Source organism: Carassius carassius, chromosome 13, assembly GCF_963082965.1.
Source record: "Carassius carassius chromosome 13, fCarCar2.1, whole genome shotgun sequence".
NCBI classification, from domain to species: Eukaryota; Metazoa; Chordata; class Actinopteri; order Cypriniformes; family Cyprinidae; genus Carassius; species Carassius carassius.
Window position 1 is genome coordinate 2,859,559 of NC_081767.1, and position 17,736 is coordinate 2,877,294.

At 35.8% G+C, this 17,736-nt stretch overlaps 1 protein-coding gene and 1 long non-coding RNA gene across 7 annotated transcripts in view; one reads left to right on the forward strand and one right to left on the reverse strand.

Annotated features, from left to right (window-relative positions):
- Positions 1–17,736, forward strand: part of LOC132155835 (kin of IRRE-like protein 3) — a 238,197-nt gene that overhangs the window by 128,213 nt on the left and 92,248 nt on the right. The window lies entirely within an intron of this gene.
- On the reverse strand, positions 11,115–12,999 carry LOC132155536 (uncharacterized). The gene is made up of 3 exons (XR_009437262.1): positions 12,429–12,999; positions 11,729–11,840; positions 11,115–11,285 (listed from the first exon to the last, which is right to left on the reverse strand). It is a non-coding gene; the product is annotated as an uncharacterized LOC132155536 (long non-coding RNA).

Sequence of the window (17,736 nt, forward strand, 5' to 3'; positions counted from 1 at the left end):
GCATGGCATGTGCGGGGCTCCGTACTTACAACTTTGTACTTAAAGATTCACAATAAGACTGAAAGTGAAGCTTGGAAGTGCTTGCAAAACTATATGCTTTGGAACATTCTAAAGCTGCTGTCAGAGTTTACCAAATTTGAACTTTGGAATGCAGCAAAATGTGAAATGTCTTTGCATGAGCTAATGTTTCAAGTCTTCCTTAATTACATGCATATAATGTAAGTAAAAGAAACACAAGATGTAATTGTTTTATATATATATTTTTTTTTTCCTTCAAATATAGTTAACAAAATTGAACAAATATTTGGGAGCAAACCTACTACTAAACCACTGCAAAGCTAAATGTTTTGCTGGCCCTGTGCATACTCTGCATATTCATTCGATTCAGAGAGTGGTGAAAAGGAGTAGAAATTTCAATTGCCATTTGGAGGCTATGTCACTCATGTCCGATGTAAACAAGGTATAAACCTGCCATTTTACACCAATTTGACTAGACAAGAAGATCTATCATTTCCATGGCATCGACTTCCATTAAATCGTCAGCTTTCTGTTTGAAGCACAGCTGTCAGGCTTCCTGTGAAGGCAAATTAACATCTAGCATCCAGAATGCAGCCATTCTGATATCACTTTTAACATTTAAGATAATTTAAATCATGTTTTTTTTTCTATTTATTTATTTATTAAAATAATGGATAATAATGTATCCTCTTTGTTTACTGGCACTTATCGTTTATATTCATATGGCTTTTTTTGTTCTTTTTTTGCCTCCTGTCCACTGAAATCCAATTTTCATGTAGCACAGGTTACACAGATTGCATCTCTCAAGCTCACTACACTGTTAATAAAAATGAATCTGCCAATATGTTTGAATAACATTTTAACAGATTAAAAATATGTATTTTCATTGATGTGTTCACTTCCCCTTCCACATGAACTACCCTTTAGGGGTTTTATTTCATGCAGCTTTGATCTATCTTTATATTTAATCTTTGTCAAAGCAATGGGAATGCATTGTTCAAAGTTCAATTCTGTGAACATCAAAAGTGCTCTTTTATCTTGTTAACTGGGAGTGAATAAAGTATCAGCACTGCATTTGAGAACAGGTTACATTTGATGTTTTTTTTTTTTTTACATCACAACATTTTACAGCAAATAGGTTTTTAGTATATTGACATCATTCCACTAACATTCATTATATTTGCTTTTCCTAGTGGATCTGATTTAATGAATATTTAACTTGTACAACTGAAACAACAAGCTAAACAATTTATTTGATAAAAGGTCACTTGCTTTTCTCTCACACAGAACTATATTTATTGCAACAAAATGAAAGTGACCCACCAGAAACCAAAAAATAAAGGCCAGCTGCTTTGTTGCCAGAAACACCAAATTCAGAGCGAATCTCTGATGCTTTACAATCAAGAGTGTACAAACCAGGATTAATAAAAGTGTGGATGCCATATGACACTATGCCATTCTCTGGTTATGAAGCCTAGAAGCAGTCTTTGGAAAGATTTGATGAGATCAGGAGGAAAGACAGATCAAAACGAAAGAAAGAAAAAAGATTCAATAAAGGCTTATGATAGTTGATGCCACCATGAATGCCCTCGTGTCTCTTTCCAAGTGGCTTATGGGAAAAGCACAACACCCACAGGCCTCTTCTATCTGCCATTTATAATTTTTAGAGCCCATCATCACATGCAATCCATCTGTATTTCACCCCGCAGCTGTCCTGTTGTGTCTAATGCCTTGTGCAACTGGTGTATAAATATGCAGGCTTCATTGCTGATGTTTATTCTGACTGCTCTGTGTGTTTGCGGCAGGGGAGACAAATCTTAATTAGAACGGAAAGCATTGTGCCATAGCCATACTGGCCCCATCATGTGTTGGCTTATTTGTTTTTACTTGAGAATGCATGACAGGAAATGAGCTTGTAAATTCAGATTTGAGGGAAAGATGAGCACACAGAAACAAGCGCACACACACACACACACACACACACACACACACACACCAAAGCCTCATCTTACATTATCCACTGTCAGCATGCAATGTTTATTTGACTATTAATCTGCAGTAGCCAGCTGAGCCTGAAGGGTCTCGTGTGTACATGGTGATAAAGCGTGCCTAGTTGTTACGAGGGAGAATTATGCATCCAGAAGTTGAAATTTTATCTGTATGATCCATCTGATGATTCACAGGAGGACAAGGGGCTCATCGGGACCTTTTCAGTCCTCTTATAAAGTACACCCATCCCTCTGTAATTCAAAGGGACGAAATCTGCACGACATCCAAAGTCCGCGCAGTTGGACTATTGAAGCCCACACTTTCAACCAGGTTGTTCCACACTTAGCAAATTTCGCCGTAATGATTTCTCCTGGTTTTTACCATCATGTAAAGGCCCCTAATGGGCATCCTTTTCAGAAACGCTTTTGCGCTATCAAATGTAATTTACACATTCCAGAAACGTCAGCGGATGGATAGAGTTGAAAGCAATTACCATATACGTTTTGATGTCAGCACCATTTGGATTTTTGAACAGCTTGCTTCCATAATGTTCAGGTGCTGTGCCTCCAGGTTCAATAGGACTTCGTTTAAACAGTTTGGTGAATTAAACACGTTTTAGTCTTGATCTTGTGTCCTCATCTGATTTCTAGTTTAGACTGCAAGAGTCAAGGTGCTAGCTTTTAATGAAGCAAAACTGCAACTGTAACATTTACGTTTCAGATGCTTTTAATGTAATTCTTCTTGTATTTGACCGGTAACCCTTATTTTGTTAGTCAACTTTAAACATTCTACTACCTAAGAGTAACTTTGCAACTATAGCTACATGTAAACTAGCAGTCATTAGAGTATGAGAAGACTTTCTGCCTAATATCTGATAACAATTATTTTGATGATCCACAATAGAACTTTAAGTAACTTTCAGTGTACGTCAGATTATCCTACTAACCCCAACCGAGCAGTCTATTAATCCTCCAATGGCTGCTAGTATATATATATATATATATGTATATAGAGAGAGAGAGAGAGAGAGCGTTATTTGACATGAAGTTGTAAAGTTACGTATAGTTAGTAGATTGTCCATTGTAGACTATTGAAATTAAGTTTAACCATCTGACCTCATGAAAATGGCAGGAGAGTACATGTTAATACTGTAAATACTGTAGGGTAGCTAGAGACTAAAACAATTTGCTTCAAGAAATAGTTCATCCACAGATAAATTATGTAATTTACTCACCCTCATGTCATTCAAAATCCATTTCATGCTTTTCTGTGTAACGAATATACATATATATATATATATATATATATATATATATATATATATATATATATATATATAGATTTGTGAGCAATAATAGCTCAAGCTTTCAAAGCACAGATCTGCTGATTAATTGTTTTGTTGATCCTCTCCACACTTCTGCTGCATTGTCCAATTAATGATTGCACAGCAGATAATTAAGGGCATCAATCAGGCCCTGCACCTTGGAGCTGAATGGCGTGTGCAGATTAGCAAGGGCCATGAGTGATTGGCGGGATGCGGCTAAGGCCAGAAGTACATCTCCGCCCCCCACGGGGAAGGACGCGGGCATAAATCTTCCCTGTCAATCAAATAAAGCTCTTCCTCACAAACACATCCAGGTCAAGGTTGGGAGAGTGATTTAAGAGAGATTAATAAAGAAGTGCTGGATGGCAGTAAATAAAAATACATGACATGATGATGTGCATATGGTTTGAGATCAATGAAAAATTAGGAGGCTCTGTATCTGAAGAGTATGAAGAGTTCACCCAAAAATGAAAATTTTATGTTTATCTGCTTATCCTCAGGGCATCCAAGATGTAGGTGACTTTGTTACTTCAGTAGAGCACAAATTATGATTTTTAGCTTCAGCTGTTGTAGTCTCTCAGTCGTACAATGCATGGCAAATGGTAACAGAATCTATGAGAGAAAAAAAAAAACATGCACAGACAAATCCATATTAAACCTTGCAGCTCGTGACGATATATCGATGTGTAAAGACAGAAAACGATCGGTCTGTGCAAGAAACTGAACAGTATTTAGATTAAATTTTTTTTTTGGTTTTACCACTGATTCACGCAATGTCCCTCTTGTGAACGCGCTTCAAAGCAGCCTTCATCATCTTCTTCTTGTTGCTTTATGGCAGATCACAGATTTATTAGTGCATTACCGCCACCTAACTCTTAAACCATTGACATGACCATCCTGAATGAGATTGTAGATAGTGTGTCAAATTTTCATTATGGGTGAACTATCACTTTAACCACGAATATGACGTTTAGATTGATGAGACATTTTCCTACCTGCCTGAAACTTGCTTGTGATGTATTGTTTTATTCAAGAAATTAATAAATAAATCTGCTAAATCTGGTCATTATTTTTTTTTCAAAATGTATTAGCAAAACCACATTATTTACTACTACTACTACTAATAATAATAATAATATATTTATTACCATTTAAAACTTTTTTCCACCATGACACATTTATCATTTATCATAGAAGTTTCGTTTGCGGTTTTGTCCTTATTATTATTATAATTATAATTATTATTATTATTATTATTATTATTATTATTATTATTATTATTAATGTTGATATCATTTTTTTATTGTTTTTATTTCAGTTTTAGTTTTAGTTATTTTAGTAAATCTAGTTAAACTAAATGAAAATAAGAAATGTTTAATTGGCAATTAGCAGAAATAATATTTAAAAAATAAATAACAATAAAATATTATTTTAATTGTTTATTTTAGTCAACCTTTATTTTATTTATTTATTTTTGAAGTTGTATTATTTGTTAATAACCACATTCATAATCATTAAATTATTTTAAATAAATTAATTTACCATGCAATGTCATGATATGTGCATATGGTATGATGGTATTATGATCTGATACCATGGTACAGCCGTGGTACTATAATTAGCATAGTAATAGCACTGTAGGTTGCATATATTTATTCCTTTCAGTTTATCAATCATAATGGAAAATATAGTAGTTTCTTCAAATGTCTAAGGTGAGAGCTTTATTTACATTTAGCAACTGAGGAAATGGTCAATGGAAGTTGTTTCATAGGCCAAAGCCATTAACTTTTTCATGAGGCTGTTTAAGCTTTAAGTGATTGGTATTAGCAATGCAGGCAGGATGATGATCGGATAAACGCGGGATTCTTCAGCTATAGCGAGGGAGATGCAGGGTGCTGATTGATCTGGCCATCAGCTCCGGCCCAATAGGCAGGATTCAATTAAACATAATTTGTGTTTGCAATCGCCTGGGGCCCCAGGACTGGATTAGCTGAGCTCCAGCAGGGCTGTCCCTGTTATTATGCCTTCAATTAACACTGAGTCTGAGCCAGCAGGTACATACTGAAACCGTGTCTGCCGCTGGTCTAATTTACCTATCTGTCTTCCGTGATGGGCTTTTCATCTTTGAGCCAAGGGACACAAAGCCGACAAATGCAGTGTGTATGGCGATTTCTAATTTCAGCCAGGTTTAGAGTGACAGCATAGAGAAAAAACACAATAATGGTGAAATTTATTTATTTATAGCCTTCTCTAATTAGTCTGGGGCAACACAGCAGACTGTCCTGTTAGTAACAGCCAGGATTAGGAAACGGTCTTCTCTTGCCATTGGCTAAATGAAGGCTTCCAGTGCAACATGTGCCCGTGGGCACACCGAGGAGGGAGTTTAATCATGCTGTGCAACCACATCAGTGGCAGAGACCTCAGTCAACCCCTGCTGGTCGATGCAGTAACTACACCTATATGCAGACAAAAAGCTCCACTGATGACCATTCAAATGTCTTTTTTAGAACTTTTTCCGTTTAAAACTATACACGCATTGAATAATGAGCCAGTTCTTTTCAAAGAGTCTAAAACATACAGCACATTCAGTGTAGTCTGATTCCTGAATGAATAGCTTTAATGAGCTTGTTCTTTTTAGTGAATCAAAAATGTAGCACACAACCAGTGTATTCTGATTCTTAAACTAATTACTTTAATGAGACTGTTCTTGTTGATTAATCAGAAACATACAGCACTCTTTTTTTATTATTATTATTATTATTATTTATTTATTTTTTTTATCAGAAATTCACAATGCTATCACTGCAATCCAATACCTGAATTATAAACTGGTTATTTTTTTGTAAATCATAAACATACATTGTCACCACTGCAATCGAATTCCAGAACAAATGACTCGTATAACAATGTATTATTTTTGTGAATCAGAAACATACAGGGCAACCAGTGTAGTAAATTAAACTGTAACCACTGTAATCTAATTTCTGAATGAATAACTGTTATGAATCAGTGGTTTTTAGTAATAATAAAAATCACAAACATTTAGTGGGTAAATAAATGTGGTTAAAATAATCAAATGTTTTTGCTTTGCAGTTTTATATTTAGTGCAACTTAAAACGTCCAAGTAAAAGCTATAACACAGACATGTCAGAAAAAAAAATAATAAATAAATAAACATAAACAAACAAACAAGCAAATATCATTATTACGTTGGCAATAGTATCACCCCTTTGTGTCAGTATTTGATGAACCACCTTTTTCTTTAATTAGATATTTTAGTCTGTTGGGATTTGTCTCTACTAACTTTGCACTTCTAGAGTTTGCAATATTTGCCCACTCTTCTCTGTGGACTGCAGTCTTCAAGTCATTGCACAGATTTTCATTGGGGTTTAAGTCAGGACTCTCACTAGGCCATGCAATGACATTCACCTTTGTCTCCTTCAACTGCTGTGTTCTCAGTTCTGCTGTGTGCTTTGGCTCATTTTCATGTTCACAACGTTCTGGCAGAGGGCAGCAGATTTTCCTTAAGAAATCGTTTGCCCTGTCCATGTTTCCTACTATACTGACAAGTGCTCCAGAAACTTGAGAAAAGCAAGCTGCGGAGAAACACCTCATAACCGTATATCACCACCTCCATGCTTTACTGGAGGAATGCTGTTATTTAAATGGTGAGCTGGATTGGATTTCGTAGAAGATTACGTCACGACAGTTTCCTGTGGCGTCGCTATGGCGACCAGGTATTATTGTGGAGGTACTATCTGCAATGGAAAACGGAGCGAAAAGCGAGCCGAGATGAGGCCAGTCGAGTCGAGTTGAGCTGGAACTGGTAATGGAAAAGAGCCATTAGTTGACTGTTTGCTTCAGTTGCACTACCAAGGATTGAAATGCTCCAGGAAAACTATTTTCAGGCTGAGCTGATCAAACTGAGCACAGCTGATCTCAGTTGAGAGTCAAATGGATTTTTATGCCATTGAGAAGGTTACACCTTCTAGCTACACTTGAAGTGTCCATTTTCATTTCAGGCTGCAAAGCAATATGATGTGGTTATTTTAAAGGGGGTTGATTATTTTCTATACCCACTGTGGAACAAATGACATGTTTGAGCATGTTCTTTTTTTATTCCATCGAAAACATACAACACAACCAGTGAAGTTCAATAAATTCCTCATTACATGACTCCTATGTGCCCTGCCCCTCTCTGTCTCAAATTTATCACAACAGAATTTTTATGCATTTATTGCCAGAATTTTATTCATTAGCATTGTTAATGAAACAGTTCAGGACTGTGAATCATTAACAGGCTCTGGACCAGAATTGTTCAATTACTGTCCCTGTTTCAATGTTATAAATGGAGACATCTGAGGCTGCAAGCTTAGCCTAAGACAGTCACCGATGCAATGCTCCATTGGCACATCCTCTTCCAAGCTAGAAGGAAATGGTAATATGGGAATAAATGGAGAGAGGTAATATCCTCTGATTAGGTGTGTGTGTGTGTGTGCTCGTTCCCAGAAGAAGTGTTGTAGAGCCACTGATTAGTCTCTTCGAGTGGCTATTCCTTACTGCCCTGAGAGTCATTTCTGATTCACAGAGGGTGAGTTTTGAGAGCGTCTGCCCGTCACATCTCTGTTATTGCCAGATGAAATAGAGCAGGGGTTTGTGGACTGCCAGTGCTGTTGGAGGGTAAACAAATTACCACAGAGTGAGATGAAAACATTACAGAGCCCATAATGATCCCTGGCTCATCTGTTTGAGTCTGTCTATTCCCCTCACTTAAACAAGCATACACATAATCCAATCTGTCTAAAGGGACTGCTGAACCTTGTCAAGGTGTGAAGAACAAGTGCAAACAGAAAAAGGAGAGTGAGAATGAGAGAGGAGGCTGCAGGGGATTGGCTAAACACATTTACTTCATAGTCTGGGAAAACACGCATTGGATAACAGATGTCACTTGCGTTTTATTCTGATTGAGGCTTGGGACACACTAGATGATTTTCAACTCTTAACCGATTTAAAAACAATGGGAAACCACAAAGAAACAAAGACAGTTTCAACTGATTTTAGCATTATAATCCTCTAAACGCGTACACTAGATGATTCGACCAGACTGCAAAACCACACACTTGCTTTTTGTAGGAATGATTTCATAGTGACACAGGATCTCACAGAGACACACATGATCAAACGTGACTAGAGAAGAAAAACACACGGAGGACAATCAACGTTGTCAGCTTGGCTATCATGGGTATCACATCACAGGCAGCCTGATCAAGAGTCATAAATATTAAATGTGTTTGATATTTACTATTTGAGTTCGGGGATGCTCCGTCTCGATCGGGTGGAGGATTTCTTTGGACATTTGGACATCATTTGCGACAACTGTCGATTCAGGCCATGTTCAATTTACTTAAAACAGCCTTAAAATCTTAAAGTATGTTGCCAGCCTGAGCTGAAAAGATTTTTGGTATATCGATTTGTAAACATGAATACTCTGCCTCAGGTTTGAGAACTGAATGTAGTTGTAAAGCTGAAGTATACAATTTCTGCTAAATAAATGAAGAAATAAAGATCGGGAGAGTGATAAAGAAGTGCTAGTAAATAAAAATACATGACAGACATCACTATAAACATATTAATATGCACTTTTTCATTTTTACTGTACAAACAAACAGATAAATAAACACTATAATATAATATAATATAATATAATATAATATAATATAATATAATATAATATAATATAATATAATATAATATAATAGAATAGAATAAGGGACATAATAATATAAATGCCACTTAAAATGATGTTGCAGCACCCCATATATGTGTACACAAGCAGCAATTATATTAAATTCGCTTCATAATTATCCAATTACTGTAGGTATAAATCTATAAATAATTTTTCAAACAACATTTTTTGGTAGCTGAACTAACCTGCGAGGTAATAACACCCCTGCTGTGGCCTCATCTCTTCCCATGCCATCTGTTCTTCATCATCATTATAACAGCCAGCACTAAATCAACTCAATCTTTATACACTGACACCCAGATAATGTTGTTTTGGTGGTTAAGGGGTTATGACAGTTGGATATTCATTTATTTATTTATTTTTCTACTTTTTTACACTCATATCACCAGTATTACAGGAGGCAGGAATGCTAATTAACTCCCTGCTGGGGAATAACCTAATCAACCTCACCACTATTTTCTTAAAGGGGTAGCGTTCTTTACCTTTGATGCAAATGGGTGGCAAAAAGTGTGATTTAGTAGTGCTAGGTTAAATGGTATTGTTATACGTTTTCCAAGTCTTTCAAAATCAAACTGTCATGTTTGATAATTGAAAATGAATGGTGCAATTGTACCTGAATGTGAAGAGATTCAGGTTGAACACAGTACAGTGGTTTTTAACTGCATCTGTACACTGTAAGAAAAAATACACCATATCTACTCAATAAAAATGAGGCAACAGATTACAAACAATAGTATTAATTAAATTTCACAAGGTTTGGTATTGAGTTAATATTAATTAAATGAGACCCTTAATAGTTATTCATTTAATATGAGTAGATTTGAATAGAAAACAGCACATAATTAAGTATAACCTAAACAAAAATATTGAGTTGTTTTGAAAAGGATAAACTCCCTAATGTGTAAATAGTACTAATGAAAATTAATTTGATTCTACATATCATAATTGAGTAATCATCATCTACATTAATCTGCACATTGATTTGAATTTAATCAATGCAATGAATTAAATCTAAATATTCCTTTCTTATGAATAATATGGCCCAGAAAGTACGAAACTTAAATACTCAAATAAGAATTTTATTAACAATTCACTTTTGTGCTTTAGACACATTGTAGCAAATCATTGTACACTGCAACCACAGTCTCATTTCAAGTCAGAAGTTGGATCTTGCATTTCAAACCAGACATTTGAAAAGGACAGAAAGCTGACTTTAAACTATTTTGTAAAAACAAAAAATAAATGACATACAGAATGGTGATGTGTCCATAAACCTGTTTCCATGCTTTCTCACCTCACACCCCACTAAATTGGGTCAATAATGATCTTAAAGAAAAATCCTCCAGAGGTGCATGTACCAAAAAAAAAGCAGAAAAGTGTAATTTGTACAGAGTAATAAACATTTCGTACTTTGAACTAGAAATCTCACTGACATTCGTGGGATAAGAGTCCAAATCAGTGCTAACTTACAAACATAACACTTTCAGATGTGCAATTCCCAAGCTCTGTAGAAGCTAAACATTGTGTAGCAAAACATGTACACTGCAACCACAGTCTCATTTTCAAGCCAGAAGTTTGCTCACGCGTATCAAACTTTTGCAGAACTTTGAAAAGGACAAAATGCTGACTTCAACTTAAAGGAAAAAAAAAAGGAGCAATAAAGATCTTAAAGAAAAGTACTCCATAATGGCATTTGCCAAAACATAAATAATAAAAGTGCAAATTGAACAGAGTTAAATACATTTGTACTTTGAATTTAAAACAATTGAAATGTACGACATTTTTGGGACAAATCAGTGCCAACTTACAAACATAGCACTTTCAAATGTGCAATTCTCAAGCCCTGTAGAAGATGAACATTGTGTAGCACAAAAGTCTGCACGGCAATACAGTCTCATTTCAAGCCTGAAGTTTGCTCTTGAGAGACTGGACTTTACTTGAAAGCTTTGAATCATCCAGTTCCAAGAAAATGTTTTGGAACACCTCAAAGGTATACTTCGGCTGTCTGGGATAATCTAGATTCAGCGCATAGGTCAAGCCAAGGAGGACAGAGCAAGCCCTTGCAATATCTCCAAGTCCTGTGATGACTTCCACGCCCTCTATGATGATCCCAATGATCTTCGGGCTGTTGCTTGTAGAAGCTCCAGGCTTTGGGGTCACAGTAATGGCCATTATGAGCTGTTCAAGTTCCTCCAAGTTCTCAGTGTCCTGCAACATGAAATTGTCTTTGTCTTAGTATAAAACTGTTAGAAATATATTGCAAGCATATTACATTACTAGAAAAAAAACATTCATTATTGTTTTCATAGCTTATAAATCTATTTTATTAGATTTTATTTTCTTGCAGGCTTTGGTGTCAAATTGTTCTTTGTTTTGTTTTCTTCTCTATTTTGATGTTTTTGTACAGGGTTCATGCAAGTTACAATAAGTCATATTTTAGACCTTTTGAAGACATTTTAAGACCATAAAAAAGTAAATTTAAGACCTACACGATTCATTACTAAAAAATATTCAGATCACAGAAATTTTGAAAAAAATGATCATTAATTTAATTTACAGATAAAGGTCACATATCTAGATCAAGCACCAAATTGAGGAATTAAGGAAATATGGTCCTTGAATTAAGTTCAATGTAAATTAAGTTCACCTACGTTGAATTCTTTGATAAGATGTCCCCCTTGTTCTCCAAGGTATTCTATAAGATACCGAAGAACAACTTCTCCGGTCCTCTCAATCGAAGAGTGCTGGGGAGGAATTCACCAACTGATAAGTCAATCACAAAAAAATAAAATAAAAATTAAAAAAAACAACTGCGTGTTTCTTTAATTTAGAAACGTAAACACATGACACCTATCAATTCTGATCGTACTTTACATGCCTGCTTTACTTAATGTATAAAGCTTCGTCAGACCACAAGGCAGAGCTTCATAATTGCTTTTAAGTAGAAAATGTACTGTTTATGATTTCATGATAATCCATTAGCCCCTTCCACACATGCACTGCAAGCCTGAAATTATAAAGACATCACCTGAAGGAGAATGTTCGAATCTGACATTAAATGGATTTAACCCGGACAGCTCTATAGTACAAAGTCTGTGTCATTTCTGAATTACCCCAGGTGTGAATACAACAGTGAATTATCCGGAGGATTCACAGTGAGCAATTGGAGGTATTAAAAAGGGTTAACCCTGTTAAAAAGGGTTTTCTTGGGAGCTTTTTTTTTTTTTCCTTTTCTAAAATAGTACAGCAGCTCTGGAGGACAATTGTCTATCATTCAGTTTGATGTCCTTATTCATATAATTTGGAAATCTTATGGAACAAAGCTACTTTTAATTTTGAAAATTACTGTACCTGCAGCAGTTCCATTATGATCTCCAGTCTTCTTCCAAGTGCTCCATCTTTGGCACGAAATAGCGTCAGTAGCTTGGGAGTGTGACGGTCTAACACAGAAATAAATTTCAGTACCAGAAGTACAGTACAGAAATTCTGCATTGATCTGAAACACAAAGGCAACAAAGATATCACATCAGTTCTTAGCCTCTTAAACCTCTCTCATATAAATTGTGTAACATTCAATACTTTTTTAGTAGGCTACTTTGAGTACTGAAGTCCTTTTCCACAATATTTGCCAATTTATACATTCTGGAATTGTAAATGAGGAAGAGTTAGATGTAATTGTAAAGATTTTAATGACATAATTGAAACTTTGTGGGAGAAAAAAAACATGTTAGACAAATTATTAATCAAAGTATGAGTATTTGTTTACATTTTTAGTGTACGGTTTAGCTGTAAAATGAGAGAGTTTGTGCCAATTTAAGATTACCACACTAAAATTAACAGATTTATGCATGAAGAGAAATAAAATTGCGGCTCTTAAACGTAACACTGTTAATAGACTGACTTCACGTGGATTTAGCTAAGTTAACTTCACAATTGCAAGTTGCAACAAAACAGTGAAACAAAGAGAGAAGTTACATTACCTGCCCCGGGAAGACGAGCTCCAAACACGAGAAGTAAAGCCAACGGAACTGCGTCAAGTGCAGTCTGAAATATAAGATGCTCTTCCAGCGATAACCCCAAATATTCCGCTTTATGGAACCTTAAAATTAAACGCAATGTACTTATTTACGCAATTTCATAAAAACATACTGAGGATATGATATTAACAAGCGAAAGACCTAGGAACCATGATAGAGAAAAAGGTAACCCACATCCTTCAAAATAAAAGTTTGACTTCGATACATAAGAATTCTTCCAAAATGTGTAATGTTGTGTTCATATTATAGCGCAACAACATTACACTATAGACTTCCAACAGAAACCAACTTTGTGTTGCTGCCGAGTCTCTTTTTCTGTGATTTTATATTGTAATATACCACTACATGCGTTCTTCTTACTAGCCCAGTGATAACAAAATAAGTTTTCTTACCTAAGTCAACCACTTAAATTTTGCAAGATGAGCAATGTGGAAGAAAACGAACATTCACTGTCTGTAGCCTACTCTCTTCAAATGTCTTCTTGATGTCTTCAAATGTCTAGGCCTGATGCATTTTTTAAATAAAAAGGCGCACTTCGACAGGAAGTGCTTTTCAATTAAAATTAGCCTGATTACATTAATTTGAATTCACTCAATATTCTCTCCATTTGGGATTAGATAAATATAATGCTTAAGTTTTATTTAACTACAATGGGTAGATTTTATTCCAACCATTTTTATTTAAAATGTAATTAAATATTTGCATCAAAATCAAAAACACAATTATATTGAATACATTTTAACCAAAAACATTAATTAAAATCTACATGACCACAGAATCATTTCTTACAGTGTACATAGCTGGAGGGAGGAGAGACCCTCAAGGCACTGACTGCAGTAGTTACAGATCCTGGACACATGCCTGGAATATCAACAAACTGCACCTCACCATCTTACTTCATTTCAAAACAATACATACCACTGGCATTACGGCTATGTCATTGTTAGGGATTGACAGCCATGTTTAGATTTGGATGTGAGTCTTGAAACATAGCAGCTTATGATAGAGACTTGAAAACTGTCTGTATGAACCTGCAACTGAAGTCCATATTCTGTTTGTGACTATTAACTGTAGCCATAACATTAAAATGTGTTTTGGTCTATCGTATCACAGGTAGACAAGGGAGGCACATTCCCATTTACACATGGTGCTTTAACGGTCTTCTTATATCCACTTTTGACCACTTAACGGAATTTTTTTTTCTTCTTCAGTTTTTAGTTTTGTTTTGTTATTGAGGGGAGGCTCTATGGGCTGGTGTATGAAGGTCCATGTAACGCTTCAATAGCACGACCATATGATGCAAATGCAAATGCAAAAAAAAAAAATAATAAAGGAAAAAAAGAAGAAGAAATAAAGGAAATAAAATAAACCATTTGAATCTTTTTTTCTCAGTTACTAGATCAATAAATTAATTCCATTTTGTTATTTTTCATTTATGTATTAATTTTTTTTTATTATTATGTATTTTTTTTTTTTTTACTTTTGCCAAATTGTGGCTTCAGAAATAATGATTTAAATAAATTAAAGCTATACAGTTTTATTTATTTATTTATTTATTTATTTATTTTTGTTGTTGTTGTTTTGTATTCCTTCTTTCATTCAATTAGTGTGGTGGCCTGTACCATTGGCTTGAAGGACGAACACAGTGTTATTATTGGCTTAACCCCTTCTCAAGCAGCACCCATTTTGGCATGGTGAAATAATTAACATAAAATAAAAATGTTGCTGTTCTTGAGTCGTTCTGCCTCGTTTGAAATGTATCTACATTTATCTAAAAATAAATAACAATTACATTTCTTAGTTTTGCTCCGTTGTTAATTGTAACATTCAATATTATAGTAATGAGAAAGTAATAAGGCTCTCTATAGTTTACCATTCACAGTAAATGAAACATTTATAAAGAGGGTAAGTGTCACTTCTGCCCACCCTGGTAGATTAGCATTAATCATTCATAATCAGCAAGATTTTGTCATTCATGCTGATCGGACATGGCTTGTTATTGTTCGATTGTTTTGGCCTCACCCAGCTTTGCTTTGAAGGACTTGATTATGGGGTGTTCTAAAGCAGTAGTGCCATATGAGGGAGAGTGCAGGAATCTGTTGCCTCCACTTCACTGGTCTCCACGCACGGCTGCCTGTGCAGCTGGCAGTCTCTAGTGCTGAGAAGGTGAGGGGGAGAAGGAGGAAGGGTCTGCTCCGAGGCCGGCTGCCTGAGCATCCAAGCGGAACGCTGCCAGATGTGACCGAAGCATCGCTGAGCTTGAAATGTGTGCAGATACCTCCTACAGAGTGGGCCAACTTAAGCCCCCAGTTCAACCCTAGCTATTTTTTACCCATTTTTCTACATCCCCATCTTGAATGGCCTACATAGAATTTCCTGCTGCTTGAGGTGGTTTGGAGAAAATAAAACAGGCTGGTGTTTTGCTGTCCGAGTGGACGCACTAGGTGGGGCAGTGCTGCAAATATTGCAATTGCAACATGCAACTGTCAATAAATGGAAGTTACTGCATGTGAATTAAGGCTTTGCAAAATTATGAATAATCATAATGTCAAAGGAAAAATTGACAGTTATTATGTATCATAATTGTGCAGTACCATAGGCTGCTGCCATTCATGTTGAATATTACCACATGGTATAACAATACACTCAGGTTACATCCACACATCGGCATTATGCAATTCAAAACATATCGAAGCTTGATGGCATATCGCATACCAACTGCCTGTTATTGAAGAGCAAATATTGCTCTGGCTCAGCTAAAACAGCCTTTTTAAGCCAAAGAGTGGCTAGTGCACATTAATTCAATGCACAAACCATGAGAATTGCAAGGTCAGGGTGCAGCTGACATGGTGATGTGTATTTGAGGGAAGTCAAGGGTTAACAAGAGCCCTGAGTGCAATAACAGCCAAGGCGGTCATTCAATTACTGCACCGAACGGACGATACAATAATACACATCTCATAGTAGAAGAGAGAACAAAAAAGAACAAGCAAGGATTCATCTGCGCTCAGTATTCCTATAACATGATAAGGCAAGCAAAAACCTGACGCCTCTCATCAGCCTGGAAGTGGGTCTGCTGCGTCTCATAGTCGTGAGATAAACTCCTCCGTCTGCAGTCTCTGCAAGCTCACAGAGTAATCTACACAGGACCTTCACAGCAAACACACACACAAAAACAAAGCAGCTCACAGCGCTGCACATGACAGAATGAGAAAGACTGCAGTGTCCAGGCAAGCCTCCTAGCCTTCAAAGATGAACAGCCCAATATATTCATAAGAATTCATAGTGCATATTTGCAGTTGTTGATTAAATAATAGCTTGTTGGAGCGGCAGATGCAGGATTTCGCCAGGGAGAATTTGTATAAAATCAATCTGTGGACTCGTGTTTAGCTTTTAACAAGACATTCATCACATTTTACTGGAGGCAGGACAGAGGTATGACTGATTTGTTTAGTAATCCATGGAATTCTCAGCGTTAAAGACATCCTTTTGGATTCTGGCAATTAGTTATTTTCTGCCTGTGTGTTCAATTTAGCATTAATCTAGAAAATGGCATATTTTATAGGTATTAGAACATACTAACACAGAGACATGTCCATAGCTGACTAAACAGAGAAACATAAGAGAGTCCAAGTGTTTTCAAATAAAGGTAATTACTACAGACTGACCCTATCTCTGATAAGAATGTGCAATATAAAATATTTTCATAAGTGACTTGCCAGTGTGTCACCTGAATGAGTCAGTCTCAAAACCTGTATAATTAGACTGAATTAGCTTCATGTTCCATCGTGATTCCTGGATGCAGCATGTTCATAAGCTGTTGACAGAGAAGAAAAGTTTTTTTTAAGACATGATTAAAAGATGTAATTGTTTTTTTCCCACATGGAAAGAACCAATATGTGGATATATGTGCATATATGAAACCTATATGCAGTGTATATGCACATATATGCTGCATATATGCCATATATATACTGCATATATGTGTATATATACTGCATATATGCTGCATATATGCGTATATATGCCACACATAGGCAAATTGAGGTGCATATATGTGCATATACAGGAAATATAGGTCTCCTGTATTGCTTCTTCATATCCACATATAAGCCCTATAGATACAAGATATGTCTTCTATATAGTTAATGACAGGATCTGGTTATTTTGTAGCTCATATCTCATTTTTGACTGTCATACATGATGCCTAGCTCATATTTTCTATTATCAAGAAAAAAACTAAGAATTAACGAAAAAAAAATATGCAAGAACTTATGTATGTGCGAACATGTGAAATTGGTATCACATGTAATTGGCATGTTATGGAATTTAACTATGGCAACATATTAACATGATATACAGAGTCGGACAGTAACGGAGCACATTTACTTGAGTACAGTACTTAAGTACAATTTTGAGGGATCTGTACTTTACTCGAGTATCATTTTTGGGGTGTATTCATGACTTTACTCAAATACATTTGAGAGGCAAATATTGTACTCTTTACTCCACTACATTTCTATCCATAACCGTAAGTACCCGTTACTTCTTCGGCCCCGTCCATACGGAGACGGAACCCCGATCTTTTTTTCCCTCGTCTCAAGAAATATCCGCGTCCACAG